This window comes from Mus pahari, chromosome 9, assembly GCF_900095145.1.
Source record: "Mus pahari chromosome 9, PAHARI_EIJ_v1.1, whole genome shotgun sequence".
In the NCBI taxonomy this organism is placed as follows: Eukaryota; Metazoa; Chordata; class Mammalia; order Rodentia; family Muridae; genus Mus; species Mus pahari.
The window spans coordinates 13408634-13424466 of NC_034598.1; positions in this window are offsets into that span (position 1 = coordinate 13408634).

The window sequence follows — 15833 nt, forward strand, 5'->3', positions numbered from 1 at the left end:
AGAGGAGAGGAGAGGAGAGGAGGGGAGAGGAGGGGAGAGGAGGGGAGAGGAGAGAAATAGACAGACAGTGACAGAGATATAGAAGAGGCAGAAAGTGGTTATCAGGAATCACATACGTATCCCTATTATTTAAGGTTCTATAACTGCTTAACTCATGTGCCCTTATTAACCATAATATATTACAATGCTGAGATTTTATGCTTAGTTGCCATACCATATCTGTGTCAATAGTACTATTCTTTTTGAATACATTAATAAGAACATAATTTTCAGATTGTTATTGTGTGGGACAAAAGAGGCAGAAGAAAGATCACACTCATTAAAATCAGGCACAGATATTTATAGAACACATTACAACTATGTAAGAATTGAGCCAGAGCAAGATACAGGGATCAAGCGTATGTGCAGGTGATAGACTTCAATTAGAAGGCATTATATTACAACGTCCTAGAGGAGATGGAGACTACCAAAAAGCCTTAGGATTGGCATTCATTCTCTTATAATTGGTTTTGTAATGTAGTATCCATTTACTTATAAAAAGCATTATAACTGCATTGCTGACATGGTCTAGGAAAGGTAATAACAGAAGCCTTGGCAATGACAGTGAAAATACTGGCTTGTGTAATGAGACAAAAGACTAGGTCCCTCTGATGGTGGAGTCTAGAGACTACACAGTGCTGAGGGGATGTTCATAATGATACTCAACAAAACAGTAATTTCAGGACACAATGAATAGCAAAAAAGCAGCAGTGTTGTTATGGAGATCTTGCTGTGCAGTTGACACACATTTTTTCAGGTCAGGTACACATCCATTTCTGATATATGCCCTTGTTCTTGAGGACTTAATTGTTATGTTTCATAAATATCCACATTTCATATCCAAGGTTGTATGTCTTCAACATGCAATTCCTAATTGTCAAAGACTTGTAATGTGAATCATCATTTAATGGTTTATCAGATTTCAAAGGCTTGGAGAGATGTGGCTTGTTGTGAGGCAAGTGGACAGTGTAACCAAACAGGACAACTGGTAAGGTTGAAGCAGCTCAGACCCTGTGAATCTCAAAAGTGAGAAAAGAAGGAGTGTGGCCGTTTCCTGCCTACCTTGTCCTGCTCTAGATCACTGTCAGCATTACACCTGACTGAGAGGGACCATGACAATCAGTCTTGTATTAAACATACCTGAAGTCCTTCCCTATTCAAATAGATCATCACTAAAATCTCAAACTGAGCCAAGAGGAAGCATCTAACCCTAAATCCCACCTTACTTCTCAATATTTGTACAGTCAATGTCCACATGAAATATAGTGCACAAGTTATTTCACTAAGGATAGTCTTAGAGTTGCTGTTTTTACTGAGTGGAATACTTGGGGAAGCACTTTTTCTCCTGAAGCATTCATGACTTAACCTTGGACTCACCTAGCAAGCCAGGCTCATGCCACTGCTACTCCCACTACCACTGCTGGCACTGGCACTGGTCCTGGAACTGCCCTGGTAGTGGGACCTCGGCTGCAGGAGTCTTCTCATTTCTCTTCTGTAGCTGTAGTAGTTCCGCCTTACACAGCCTTACCAGACCCACGGAACCTATTAATCCCAGTTCTCCTTCATGTTTTTGGTGGATAGAGTATGACTGCTAGTAAGTAATTAGACATTTCTGTGATGATCTATGAATGAATGAATACATAAGTACCTGGGGGAACTGAGGCATGTATGATTAGAATAGCTAATGTTAGGGAAAAGCTTTGGTTCTCTTGTGTTTTGCAATAGTTTGCTCCTGTGAACTAGAATGTCTCCTGGTGATCTTGTGTAATGTAAGTGTCCATAACAAGGTCGTGAGCTCCAGTTGTCCTCCAGGCAACTCTTCTCAAACTTTTTGTGTGCTGGATATTTAGTATCATTAACTCTTTGATGCAGAATACATTTTATGTAAGTATTTAGTCTGTAAGAGAGTAAAACTGAACAAATTTCAAAACTTACTTGCAAAGTGATTCAAAAGTTAAAAATTTCTATTAGAAGTTGTGAAATTTTTACAAATATACGCATTTCAAAACTGAAAAGAAAAATTGTTATTATATCAGTTTTTAAGTACTAGTGTATTAGACTTACTATAAATGACATATATTTATTTTGCCTCTTCACTTATCTGATGAATATATATTTTATATGAAGTAAATAATCTGACTCATCAATTTGTTAATTTACAAGTAGCAGCACATAAGGCATATATTCTAGAGAAAATTCCATAGTACATGCATAAAAGAACAAAAATAAGCAAGACAAATACATCAGTAGTAGGTAAGACAAGGCTAGCATCAGTGTTAGCCTTCTGGTCTTTTCTTAAGCAACTCTGTAATATTCCCTTTGTATTGAGTAACTTTAATACACGTTCATATGCATGTACACATACTCATGTACATCATGGGTAGAACAATGAGATATTAAATAGTTTAGCAGAGGAGGACATGACTAATTAGAGCCGCACATTACATTTAGAGAGAGTAGATTTGAGGTGCTAGTAAGAGGTGTATTTAGTATATTTGTTAGAACATGTGAAGGTTGTAGCTGAATAAGTGTTCAAATGTTATGAATGTGCATATACATAGTTAAAAAGTATCCAACCCAAGTGATAAATTGCTTTCTACAACATAGTCTCCATATGAAGAATAGCATAAATTCTGGGAGCAATAATCAGAAGACATGCCTACACAGTTGTCCTTTTCCACCTACCTTGAATATTGCCAAAGGAATCTTATTTGCTGCTATAATGATTAAAGAATAAATGCTCACAAAGCTTAATTCAAGACTGGGACTACAAAGCAAGCATTTGATTGCTGGGAATCCCTGCAATCTCATAAGAAGCTATGGAGCACTGAACAGTGCTTCATTTAAATCTTTAGTGCACTAACAGTGTGTCAGTCCTTCCTCTGGTGACAGACAAACTGGAAATGATGAAAAGGTTTCATTGTCATTTTCGTCTCCTTGTTCCTACTGTCATGTGGGTAAAACTATATCAATCTTTTGGTGTGATCATTATAGCCTGTATGTTTCTATCATCCTTAACAGTCAACCACTCATGCTACTTCTAGAGTTAATACATGATAAAGTTTTAATCAACATGGTAATATTTAAACCTTCATCTGAGTTATCTGTATCCATGACAAATGTCAGACGTCTTAATATGTATTCCCTTTCCCCCCTCATCCCTGTTCATATCTACAGTTTTCAAAGACATTTTCTTAAAGGATTTCTTAACTGATCAGAATAAATTCTTTCTCTTCCTTTCTCTTTCATTCTTCACCCCTCTTCTTTTCCCTCTCATCATATCTGGATAGAGCAGAATTATTACACTAAGGTACACTCAACTTGGATTCCATGTTGTCTTATGAAACATGATCTTCACAAATAGGAAAAAAAAACGAAACAGACTCCATGGTGATAAGAACAACTCTGTTTGTTTGTTCGTTCGTTTGTTTGTTTGTTTTGAGACAGGGTTTCTCTGTGTATCCCTGGCTGTCCTGGAACTCACTCTGTAGACCAGGCTGGCCTTGAACTCAGAAATTTGCCTGTTCCAGCCTCCCAAGTGCTGGAATTAAAGAAGTGTGCCACCATGCTTGGCACAACTCTTTATATGAACAAGTTTTGACTTAGATTACAGGTAAAAACTGAAATATATGCATGAATTCTTCACAGGCTTTTAAACTAATTTGTCTCCTTGCGTACAGGAATGAACTCTGATGAGGGACAGTTTCAGAATGGAGTACATGAGAGAGGGGTGTAAGGCAGCTTCTTAACCCACATTTACCTACCATTTATTTGTCTCCACTTAAAAAATAAGTTACCCAGAAGATGGAAAAATGATCACACTCTCAGTTTGAGTGATAAGCAGAGAGCAGAAAAACATGTTCACCTGTTTGAAAAAGAATTTATTTTTAGCAATATTGGTTTTAAATGTTTTAATTCGCTGCCATGAATTGTGAACGAAAGATAGTATTGGGACAGTAACATCATGAAGTCTACAAAGTCTGAGGATTTTAAAGCCTGACATTTCATTCATCATCTAAACAGAAATGATTAACTAAGATATAATTGTTAAAATGAGAATTACTGACTCTCTTTTTATGTTTACCTCATAACAATATCACTAACCTTATTTTTGTCTATATTTTATCATTAGATACAACTTTCGGTATGGATGTTTGCATGTGTGTGTATGTGCATATGTTATGTTTTGCACAAAAGCACATGTGTATTTTGGTATATGTACCTGTGAGTGAATGCAGGGTCAAGAGGGGGAGTTGAGAATTTTGTTCTAACATTCTCCATCTTCTTTTATTCAAGACAGATTCTTTTCCTGAATTTTGGATTAGATTGGCAGACAGCAAGGCCCAGGAATCCTTCTGTCTCCATGAGCCTGAACTCAAGAGTTAAAAGTGTATATGGCCACAAGTCTATTCTTATTCTACACAGAACCTCGAATCTAAACACAGGGCCTTATGCTTGCACAACCAAACTGAATCTTTCCCACTGAAATGAATTCTTCCAACCACTGAAGAGGTGGAGAGATTTTATCATTCACTACAAATATTTTAAAAATTATATTGACTATTGGATGGAACACAGGGTCCCCAATGGAGGAGCTAGAGAAAGTACCCAAGGACCTGAAGGGGGCTGCAACCCTGTAGGTGGAACAACAATATGAACTAACCAGTACCCCCTGAGCTCGTGTCTCTAGCTGCATATGTAGCAGAAGATGGCCTAATCAGCCATCATTGGGAAGAGAGGCCCCTTGGTCTTGTAAACTTTATAGGACCCAGCACAGGGCAAGGCCTGGGCCAAGTAGTGGGAGTGGGTGGGCAGGGGAACAGAGGTGGGGGAGGGGTATAGGAAACTTTTGGGATAGCATTTGAAATGTAAATAAAGAAAATAATAAAAAATTTTAAAAAAAGATTTATACCCCCCCAAAAAAATTATATTGAGTAACAAAAAGAATCATTATTGTCAACAAACAATACTTACAATGCTGTGCATAGGAATGTTGCCTTCACTATTAGAAGACATGTACATGGGAAGCCAATTCATAGGTGTGAAGTAATGGCAGGAAAATGGAACCAGTGCTGTTCCAGCACATATAAAGGACGGCCAGAATGGATTCTTGGAATAAAGACACTGGCTAGGAAGTTTTAAAATAGAAACTTCCTTCTCTGAAAAGGAGCTTGGATGATCATTGTTCATTCTTCTAGGATTCTCACTCCCTGTTCTACTGACAGCAGTTGTTCTTTTAGTTAAATAAATATCATCGCTTCAAAGGATAACGTTTTTCCTCATCAGCGCTGCCTTCCTATTTACAATACATTTTAGATCTTTCCTCTCAAAAGAAATTAATTTTCTTCATGTCTTCATACATGAAGAAAATTATCAGTGAAAAACAACTATAATAGGAAAATGTAATCTTATTCATTGTTTGATTGCAGGACTCTTTGTAAAGAGAATCTCCTATAAGCAACATGCCGAGAGACAGAGACGCAGAGAGAGAGAGAGAGAGAGAGAGAGAGAGAGAGAATTACCAATGAGCTGAGGCAGAAAATAGGACATGGGACATTGTAAGTAAAAGAGGATTCTGGGAAATAGTGAGAGAATATAAAGAGGGAGATATTGGGAGAGATGTTGAGGTAGATATGAAGGAAGAAGCAGGTTGGGACTTTGGAGAGGTAATTAGTCATATGGAAGACAGAATAGTTTGGATGGGTGTAATAAGTTACAAGCTAATCAGTGAATGAGCCCAAGCTATGGCCTTGGCATTTATAATAATTAGTCTTGGAGACATTGCTGTTAAAAAATAAGTAGCCAGCATTAAAAAACGGAATAATTTTTTACAACACTTAACCTTTTAAATTCGGTTAAAAATCTCAAGAACATAAATAGGTGGGTACTATTATACATATATTGATGATTTGTTTTGCTTTATTAAGTAACTTGTGCAAACTCTGTTACCTGATGAGACCACAGACCTGTTTGAGGCAAGCGCACATATTTTTTTTCTATCCTGATTTCCTTTCTCAAAGGCAATAACTTACAAAATTTTTTTTTTGTCTATTTGCTAACATATGAGTATTGTTTCTGAAAACAGTATAGTACCTTCAGTATCAGCAATTTTGATTTAAAAGTAAAGGTTGACCCTGACATTAGCAAAACAGGATTAATATCAGTGGAGTTGGCAGGCTATGAGTTCTGGGTCTGATCAAAGTTCAGCATATTTCTGCTGACAACTTATTTTGCCTAATCAACATCTTAATAACAGGTGAATAGATTAAGAGCAATAAGTAGGCTAAGTTTCTTATTGCTGATTGCTGTGATATTTAAAAGATTTGAATCAATAATTAAGATAATTAAGTCATTCAATGTCATTCACCTATGCAGACATTTGAAACTATTTTAAAAATAGCTGGCATGCATTTATATGACATTTAGGTTATGCTTACAGTCTTTGCCTTAAACATGAACAGTGACAAAGAAGATGAGAAGTAACATTTACAAATGCACTGAGATCAAAACAATGCCCAGTAGAAGTTATCAGAATTAACCTCTAAAGAGATGAAAATGTGTTGTTTCATGTGACTGCACACAGCTTCAATGCTGCCATTTTCCCAAAGCATTTTCACTCATATTACCTTCTTCTGTATCCACCATCACTCAGAGAATTGTACATAGCTGATAGGACACCCAGTGGGCTACTAGGTCCATCTGTTCATTCATCAGCCTTATGGTAAATGTGCAAAATGAGATGTTTGCCTAGGTCACAAACCAAAGGCAAAATTTAGTTATAATAGTTTTTCATCAAAACAAAACATTCTTTTCTTCGGGACAGAATTACATGATGTTGCCTGTGTGTTTTATAAAAAATAATAATCATATAAATATCATATAAATATAACATAAATTACAGAACTGCATGAAACATTGTTTGATGGTTTATTTATTCACATGAAACTTGAACAATGAAGAAAAGGTATATGTTTTCTTATATGATATAAATGTGAATGAAAAAGACACTAATATCTTTTAATTATGTCTAATTCATAATGTAAGTATTACTCACACCATAAGATTTAGATATACATTTGGTGTGTACATGTTATTTAAATCAACCAGGCAGAATACACTTGGTACTTCCTTACAACAGTGAACATCATTATCATGTTCCTTTTTAGCATTTAGCATCATATATTATAAATACAATTGCAGTTTACTTCCTATCTAACTTTGTAATAAAAATGTATTAGTTATTTCATTCATTTAGTAAAAGTTGCGTGTATATCAGCATAGATGATATATAGATAGATGGATAGATGGATAGATAGGTAGGTAGATAGATAGATGATAGATAGATAGATAGATAGATAGATAGATAGATAGATAGATGATAGGTAGAGGGAGGGAGGGAAAGCGAATGAGAGAGGAGAGAAATGAAGATAGAGTGATAGAGGGGGAGAGAGGGTAAAAGAGAAATGGAGTACGGTGATGAAGAACTAGGAAAGGAGAAAGAGAGAGTGAGAAGGGAGATGAGAGAGACAGAGCTAGAGGGGGTCGTGTTTTGTAGTCTAGGACACAAGGCATGATTCTTCTCTTCTCCTCTTCAGCTTCTGAGATCATGGACCTGTGACAGCATCCCTATCTGCAAGGATTACGTTTAACATTGATAATTCTACAATAAATAAGATAGCTTGGGATAGCTATTTCCCATGGTATCTTATTTGTATATATATATAATTGGAAAAATCTCATTACAGACAGAAAAGTTTTAGGCTAAACGTAGAGAACGCAGAGATATTGCCAGTGCCTCATCACACAACAGAAAATTTCTATGATTGTAGATGAAGAAGAGCTTCTGAGAACAAGGAAGCCAGATCCAGTTATAATCTAGTTGTCAAAGAAACTTTTTGAGAAATTAAATTGAAAGAGAGCATTGAGCTGGGGAGGTAGCTGTACAAATTATTGGGTATGCTACCAAAACTGAAGACCTGGCTTCTATTACTGGAGCTCACTTGAGAGAAGGAGAGACATACAAGCTGTCCTCTGACCTCTACATATATACATCCCTGACATCTGGGTGGTACCACATGTGAACATAAAGTAAGAAAACATTTAAAGCTGTTTTAAATACGTGTTTTGTTAAATATTCGTTAATAAACTACCAGTGGGGGGGGTATGGGGGAATGAGTAACATAAAATCTACAACACAATGAAGTTTTCAGAGAACAAGAAAATCTCATAGACAAATGATGTAGGATATCTCTCCAGACAAATGCTTGGTCGATGCTTCTGCCTGAGTCTGTGTTGTGTTCTCACAAGTATGGGCAATTGAAGAAGGGATAGCTCCCAAGAAAGAATGTAAGGAGCTGCCTTCATCCTCTATTATCCAAGGAGCTGAGAGACTGAATCTGTTTGTTCAGTGTGTGGTCTGAGATGATATTTTCAATTATCTGTTAAGGATTTGGAAGAGCAGGCAGCTGTAGAGTGAAGAAACACTTTGTGAACTATTTAGGAAACAGATCTTTAGTTCACAGAAAATTTTAAAACCTGGAATGACATGAAAAAATGATTGTTGTGCACACCAGTGACCAGGTGGTTCATAAGGGGACTATGAGACTGACATTTCAACATCTAATAACTTGGGTGAACTCAGTAAAAATGGGAGGGAACAAAATATTTGTTCTTATACATCTGCTGAAGTAGGGTAACTCATGCTCCCCTTCGAAAAAGAACAATGAGAATTTAATATACATCACATATGATTTTTTTTTAATATTTTGTTTTTTCTAATGTGTTGTTTAAGGAATAAATGACATGAATAAAAATAGGAGGATTTTAAGTGTTTGGATATTTTTGTTTTGTTTTGTTTTGTTTTATAACATGACCTTAGTTAATTCTGAGACTCCAGGCAGGTTTATTTTTTCCAATTCACTTTTATAACATTTAAATTTCATGCAAGTATTAAGAGTATGAAGTACAATAGGGAACTAGCAGGCAATAAACAAAGTCCTGTGATTTCTCCTGTGACAGTTATTTCCAAGGGCTTGTCAGAATGACTAAATTACCTGAGTGTACTTCCTTGGTCAAGGCCAAAATCTTGTGTGAAGCCTACTTCTTTTGTTCCACCCTAAGATTAAAATACCCGCCTTAACCTACTTCCCTATGCTAACTTTATTATTGCATAAAGTTAGATTTTTGCCTGAACTTCTTTATCATGACCTGATGTCAGATTCTTGCCTGAGATTACTTCCTTATCATGGCCAATGTCAAACACCTGCCAGAAGTCAATTTCCTTGTCCTTGACCAATGTCAGATTCCTGCCAAGTGGAATCTCCAAAAGGCTCTCCACATCTCCCCCTTTTAAATCAATAAACAAGGCTGAGCCTGTCTGAGGTTGTTCTGACAAGAATGCCTTGCTTACCTGTCTTCAAGACAAAAGCAGCTTGTTTGTGTTAGATGAGCAAACATGGTCTTTTAGTGTTTGTTATAAACAAACATGGCCTTTCTGCGCATGCTTCTGTCTTAGGTTGGTAAGGTTCTGTGCAGAATCTTACCCATCCCTGGCTTGCCAGCCTGTCAAATTAATAACTCTCTTTGGTGGTTCATTTTAGTTTCAAACCATGTACTTAGGCCACCAACATGTTGATGTTGCTAAAGGCAAGGTTTCACAGGATGGGCGCGGATAAAATATTTCCAGGACAAGAAGGGCTAGCATGATCCAGCTATATATGCCATTCTTGAAGCTTAACCAAGATGAAAATACTGACTTCATGCCATGGATAATTTTACCAGCAATAACGGAAGCATCAAATCTCAGCAGATCAGCAATCTTTAGATTCATAGTGTCATTATGCAAAGTTAAAACATGCAGAGAGGTGCTGGAATTATGCCAAATACACTGCAAGTGTATTTGAACCTTTCTAAATTATAGTGACTATCATTGTAAATTTTAGAAGTAACAAAAATCCATTGGTATCTTTGCATGAACATTGGAGATGCTTCTTACTCTTAAACTCTGAACCTCTGCTCTAATAATTTGAATATCAATAAGGAGCAATTCATTGTTTCAAATGCCTAAATCCTCTTGAATACTCAAAATATTAGTAACATGTTTTGCTAAGTGATTAACCGACTTAGCTGTCTTAACTTCTTTTTTTTTTAATCTATCATTGTTTTTTTTTAAACAATTTTATTAGATATTTTCTTCATTTACAATCCAAATGTTATCCCTTATACCCTCCCCCCACCCTGCTCCCCAGCCCACCCACTCCTACTTCCTGGCCCTGGCATTCCCCTGTATTGGGGCATATAATCTTTGTAAGACCAAGGGCCTCTCCTCCCAATGATGGCAAAGCAATTTCAATAGCAGTGGTGCTCTGGCATGTTTATTATGGCGGTCTATCAACCAGTTTTTGTTTTATTGCCTGTAATTATTATAGGAACTTGGTATTCTGATAATCTTGCCAATACTGGAAGAAGAGAGTCAGGTTTTAAGTAGAAGCAAGAGGGTAGTGGGCTTGATTATTTCTGGTATAGGAGCTTTAATTACATTAACGGTTTATTGAGTTTTGAAAATTACATGAATCCACAGACTCTGACTCTTGTTTCCCTTTGGACCCTTTTCCCATAGCTGAACCACCTTGTCTGGTCTCAGTGTGAGATAATACACTTAGTCTTGCTGTACTAGATGAACAAGAATAGCTCATAAAGTGCCCTCTCCTTCTCTGAGGAAAAGGTATGGGAAAACGGTGGAAAAGATTTCTAAGTGTGGGACTGGGAAGAGAGGAGAGAAGAGGGCTGTGTTCAACCTGAAAAGACAAAACTACATGAAATAAATCCTTGGAATTTGCACAATAGAGAGAAAATAGCACCGCATGACTTTCTCCTTTGACATTCCTAGAATAAGTCCCATCCTATTGAAAAAACTAGGCTGGGGTTATCTTTACCTTAGATAAAGTTCATGTACTGTTTGACATATGAGATCCATAAGTGTTTCTGAGCTTTATCACAATATTGCATTAATTTTAATTTCTAATTGTTGAGATTATTTGTTCTAGTTTATGAATATGGAAAACTTTCCTCACTATTTATTATTATTAAGTGCTAGTATTCTTTTCAATACTTGACACCTTTTGATACCCATCAATAATTGTACCATTTTGGTCTGAAATTTATAATTATGTGACTGTTCTTTCTAACTGGTCCATTTCCTCACAGTTTGATTTTATATTTTGAACAACTTATTTCACTGAGCCTTACTATAACATTGCATGGTTTTAAAGACAGGGTTATCACTATAGTTTCATTTGTGAATTTTTTTGTGCTAATTGACATATTAAATCTAAAAGTTTTAAGTATAAATTTAATTACCTTTTAGTTATTTTATTTTCATTTTAGCATTTCCAGACTGGGTTTCTCTATGTGGGCCTACCTGTACTGAAACTTCCTCTTTGGAACAGGCTGGCCTTGATCCAGCTTCTTCTGTTTCCCAAGTCCTTGTATTCAATCTGTGTGCCACCACTGCCCAGCTAAGTATAATTTTGATACTGGAATTGGAATAAAGACAATGAGCATACCCATTTCTACAGTGTTTATTTTTTTCTATTTATAATTTCTCGCTAAGTCTTAGTCTGAATATTCTAAAGCAGTCATCAATCAAAATGAATTTAATCATCCACAATTTTATTCCAATAAAAATCATTCTACGTGATGGCCGTTTTTGAGTTATTTTTCTCATGTTTTTTAACTTTTATCCCTGGTATTTTGATCATCAATGACTCAATTGTTTTCATTATTGACATCTTTCCATTGTATGAATACAACACTTTTTTCCAGTTCCTACAATCATTACAACATAATTTGCAGATTTATGGCATTTCATGTCTATATCAAAGTATTTTTGATTGTATGTAGTACAGTCATAATAATCATGACTTTGCTAATTTAAAAGTCAGTTTAATTTTAAAATTACTTGAATTTAACTTGTATGTTCTGTTTATCTCCTTTATGTGACAGTGTTCTCATTAATTTCACACTTACAGTGCTGATGAATATATTCCTGGAAACATCCTTGATCTTTGTTCAAAGGTTCTCTATATGTTAAGTATATATATATATATATATATATATATATATATATATATATATATTATAAATTATAGAATTGATGTTGGAAATATATATATAATTTGCTTTGCTGCAATTGGAAAACACCTATAGAGGAATCATTTCTGGAGAAAACTAAATATCCTTTTCTAAGTAGTCACTAACTTGTCTTTAGATATGTATACATATATATATATATAATAATAATTAAATGAATTAAATAAATTTGAGAGGGACTAAGGGACACAGGAGTAGTGAATGGGAAAAGGGGGTGAGAAAATGATGTAAATTTAGTACTGATGTAAGAATTCTCAAAATATTTTAAAAACCAATTACTTGAACATACTATCTTCAGGTGGATTTTTTTTCCCAGGACTACTACAGAGATATTTTTAGCTCCAGCTCTTGGAATAAGAACTTCTAATTCTTCAGATGTGGAACACAGTGTCTTATAAACAGTGAAATTTTATAGAATTGATGTTGGAAATAAATATTCCTGCTGATCTTAAGTGGATGTTGAATAATTTTATAGCCCTTTCTGCTGCCGAATCTTCGGTGGTTCTCTGGGTCACTGTCATGTGCTCACTCCTTCCTTTATGGAAGTGTGTCTTATAAGAGCTGTTTATCTTTTATTCCTTTTGTCCTCATCTCTATCTGCTCAACATAGAGGATTATTGCTCTCCTCATGTCTTCAAGTGACTTGGTTTGTAAACTTCTCCAGGCAATAAATGTGTTTATCTAATTTGTTCACTGGTGTCATGGGAATTGTTGTGTTTTATTTCCCACTTGTAGTTTCAGAAGTTTCTTTTCTTTCAAGGAAACCTAAGCATTAATAAATTCAATCCTCATGCATCAGAATATTGGTTAAAGATTTCTGGGGATAGGAGTGCCATTTCCCTTAGTGTTGTGACCATTGATTGATGGCCTTTACTTAAAAGAAACATCTCCCAACGGTGCTCAGACAGAGAACTCTAATGGAATTCTGAGTTGCACAAAAAATGAACATCATAAGTTAAAGTTACTGAAAGGAAGGACCTTGTGCAAATGTGAGGGATGAGAAAGCAGAAGTTTTGTGCGTCTGTGTGTGTGTGTTTATTTATCTGTGTGTCTAGGTGTGTGTGTGTGTGTGTGTGTGTGTGTGTGTGTGTGTGTATGTGTGTGTAAACTGTAATATAAAATGATTTTTTTAAAAAAAAAATCATTCCATGATACTGACTCTCAAGTACTAGGCAAATCATGAATTCATTTTGTCTGTTTAGAATTGTTTATTTATTGGCATTGAGTTTGATAAACTGCTTCATACTTAAGTGGCTTCTCACTTAGCATAAAATTACAAAATTTCATCACTATTCATGGCCATTTTCAGGTAATATTTCATTCTGTTGGTACACACCCCATTTATTGACCATATGTTCCTCAGCTGATACATTTTGGGGTGTTTCCACTCCTGAGAGTATGGCTAATACTTTAAAACATTTGTCTACATCTGGTGCTCTTTTGCTGGTTGAGAAAGCATTTAGAAAATATTACTACTAGTTTCTTTATGTTCATTAGAAAATACAAGTGATGCTTCTGCATCTCAACATTTTCTTGTGGGTAGTTTCCAAACAATTAAATCAATCCTTAAAGTTACTAACACATATATGGACAAGCTACTGGTCCTGTTGCGTTCAGAAGATCCTGTTTATTCCTGGTCCTTCTTGACCTCTGGCTCTCCATAGTTTCTCTCTACTATACTTCTTGTTATTTTTATGCAACACTCTATCATAATTAAGGTCTTATTGCTGAGAAGAGACACTGTGATCACAGGAACTCATGAAGGAAAACATCTAAATGGATTCAGTTAGCTACATTTCACACGATTAATCCATTATCATCATGACAAAAAACATGGCAGCATGTAGGCAGGCATGTTGCTGGAGGAGTCAAGAATGTTACGTCTTGATCCCAAGGCAGACAACTGTCCCACTGGGCATGGCTTGAGCATAGATGAGACATCAAACTGCCTCCACAGTGATATACTTCCTTCAACAAAGCCTCAGCTTTTAATAATGCCACTCTCTATGACCAAGCATTCAAACACATGAGTCTATGAAAGCCATTCCTATCCAACCACCAAATTTCACTCACTTGCCCCCATTGTGTTATAGATATAATGGAGAAATGGATTCAGTTCAATGTCAAAAAGTCCCCCAAAATCTGTAACAGTCTCAAACTTATTTAAATGTCCAAGTTCAAAGTCTCTTTTGAGAACATATAATCTCTTAAATGTAACATCCTATACAATCAAAATTAAAAATCAGATTTCAGATACTTCCAAATTATAATGGCACAGAATATACATTAGTCTTTCAAAATAGAGGTAAGGGGTGATAGTGAGAAAATACTGGACCAAAACAAGACCTTTTTACCATAACTTACTATATATTGGACAGTCTCTTACTACTTTTCCTCTTTCTCCAATCTGTCCTTGTCATTTTTAAACTTTAATGACATCAACTATCTTAGCTTTGGGATAAGTATGAAACTATAAGGTACTTGTTAGAGACTGATATAGTTAGTTTTAAAGGGCAATTTCCAGTTCTATCCTATTGTTCTGATGTCAATATCATTAATTTAATGACTGGATTGCCTTATGATGAGCCTACATAGCCCGAAAGATTGGGAATTTGTGTCTCCCCTCCCCATTTCTTGCTGTGTGGATAGGACTTCATTGTGGATTCCATCAAATGAAAATTTTCTGTTTAACAAAGGAAGCAATCATCAGAGAGCTGAAACAACTGAAAAGAAATTTAAAAATATGTATCATTTATTTATTGAAAAGTTAGGTTTCAGAAAACTGAGAATCTCCAGAAGCTCAATAGTAAATGCATGTTTAAAAAAGAGCTGTAGACATTAGTCAGACATGATGACACATACCTGTATATAAAGAATTCAGGAGACAGGAAAAAAAGAGAAGAAGATGCAGGATATTTTGGTCTACAAAGCAACCCTCATTAAAACTAGAAAAACAAAACAAAAGACTAAAACATTTCATAGTGTTCCCAACTATTTGTCTTCTCATAATATCTCATAGAAACTGGCATAATTGAATATTATACTACCAGATGGAGCCCAGAAACAACAAATACAAATTTGCTTTAAAATACCATTTATTATCATTTATATGCTTCAAAGTCTTTATAATTTTGCTAAAAAGAATCTCTGATTAGATAACATTTGAGTAAAGTTCTCAGCTCAGAGCTCAACCCAGACACCTTAACTTAAAGTAAGAAAGTTGCTTTCATACAGTTTAACTTTTCTAACTGTGAAAGGCGGTATAAGGGCTAAAGTTATCATGGAAGAAAAACTTACCCAAGGATGGCTATGTCCTGAAATGGTAGATGCTTTTTCTTATGGAAATTAACAAAATACATGCTTTCTCTCCCCTGAACAAATTTTTTTCCACTGGATGTACTTGACAGAATGTGGGAACGAAGTGCTAAGGCAGGAAATACAGCAGGATGTATATTTTCTCATGACTGGACTTAATGGGAAAAATGGTGGTCTTGTGGTTTTTGTCTTTTTTAAGCCTCCCAAGATATGTGTTGTGGCCAATTTCTTGGAACTCAGGAATGGACCATACTGGTCAGTATTTAATTTAAGCTTGCTTCTTCTGTAAGACAAAAGACACTGTCAACAAGACAAAAAGGCAACCAACA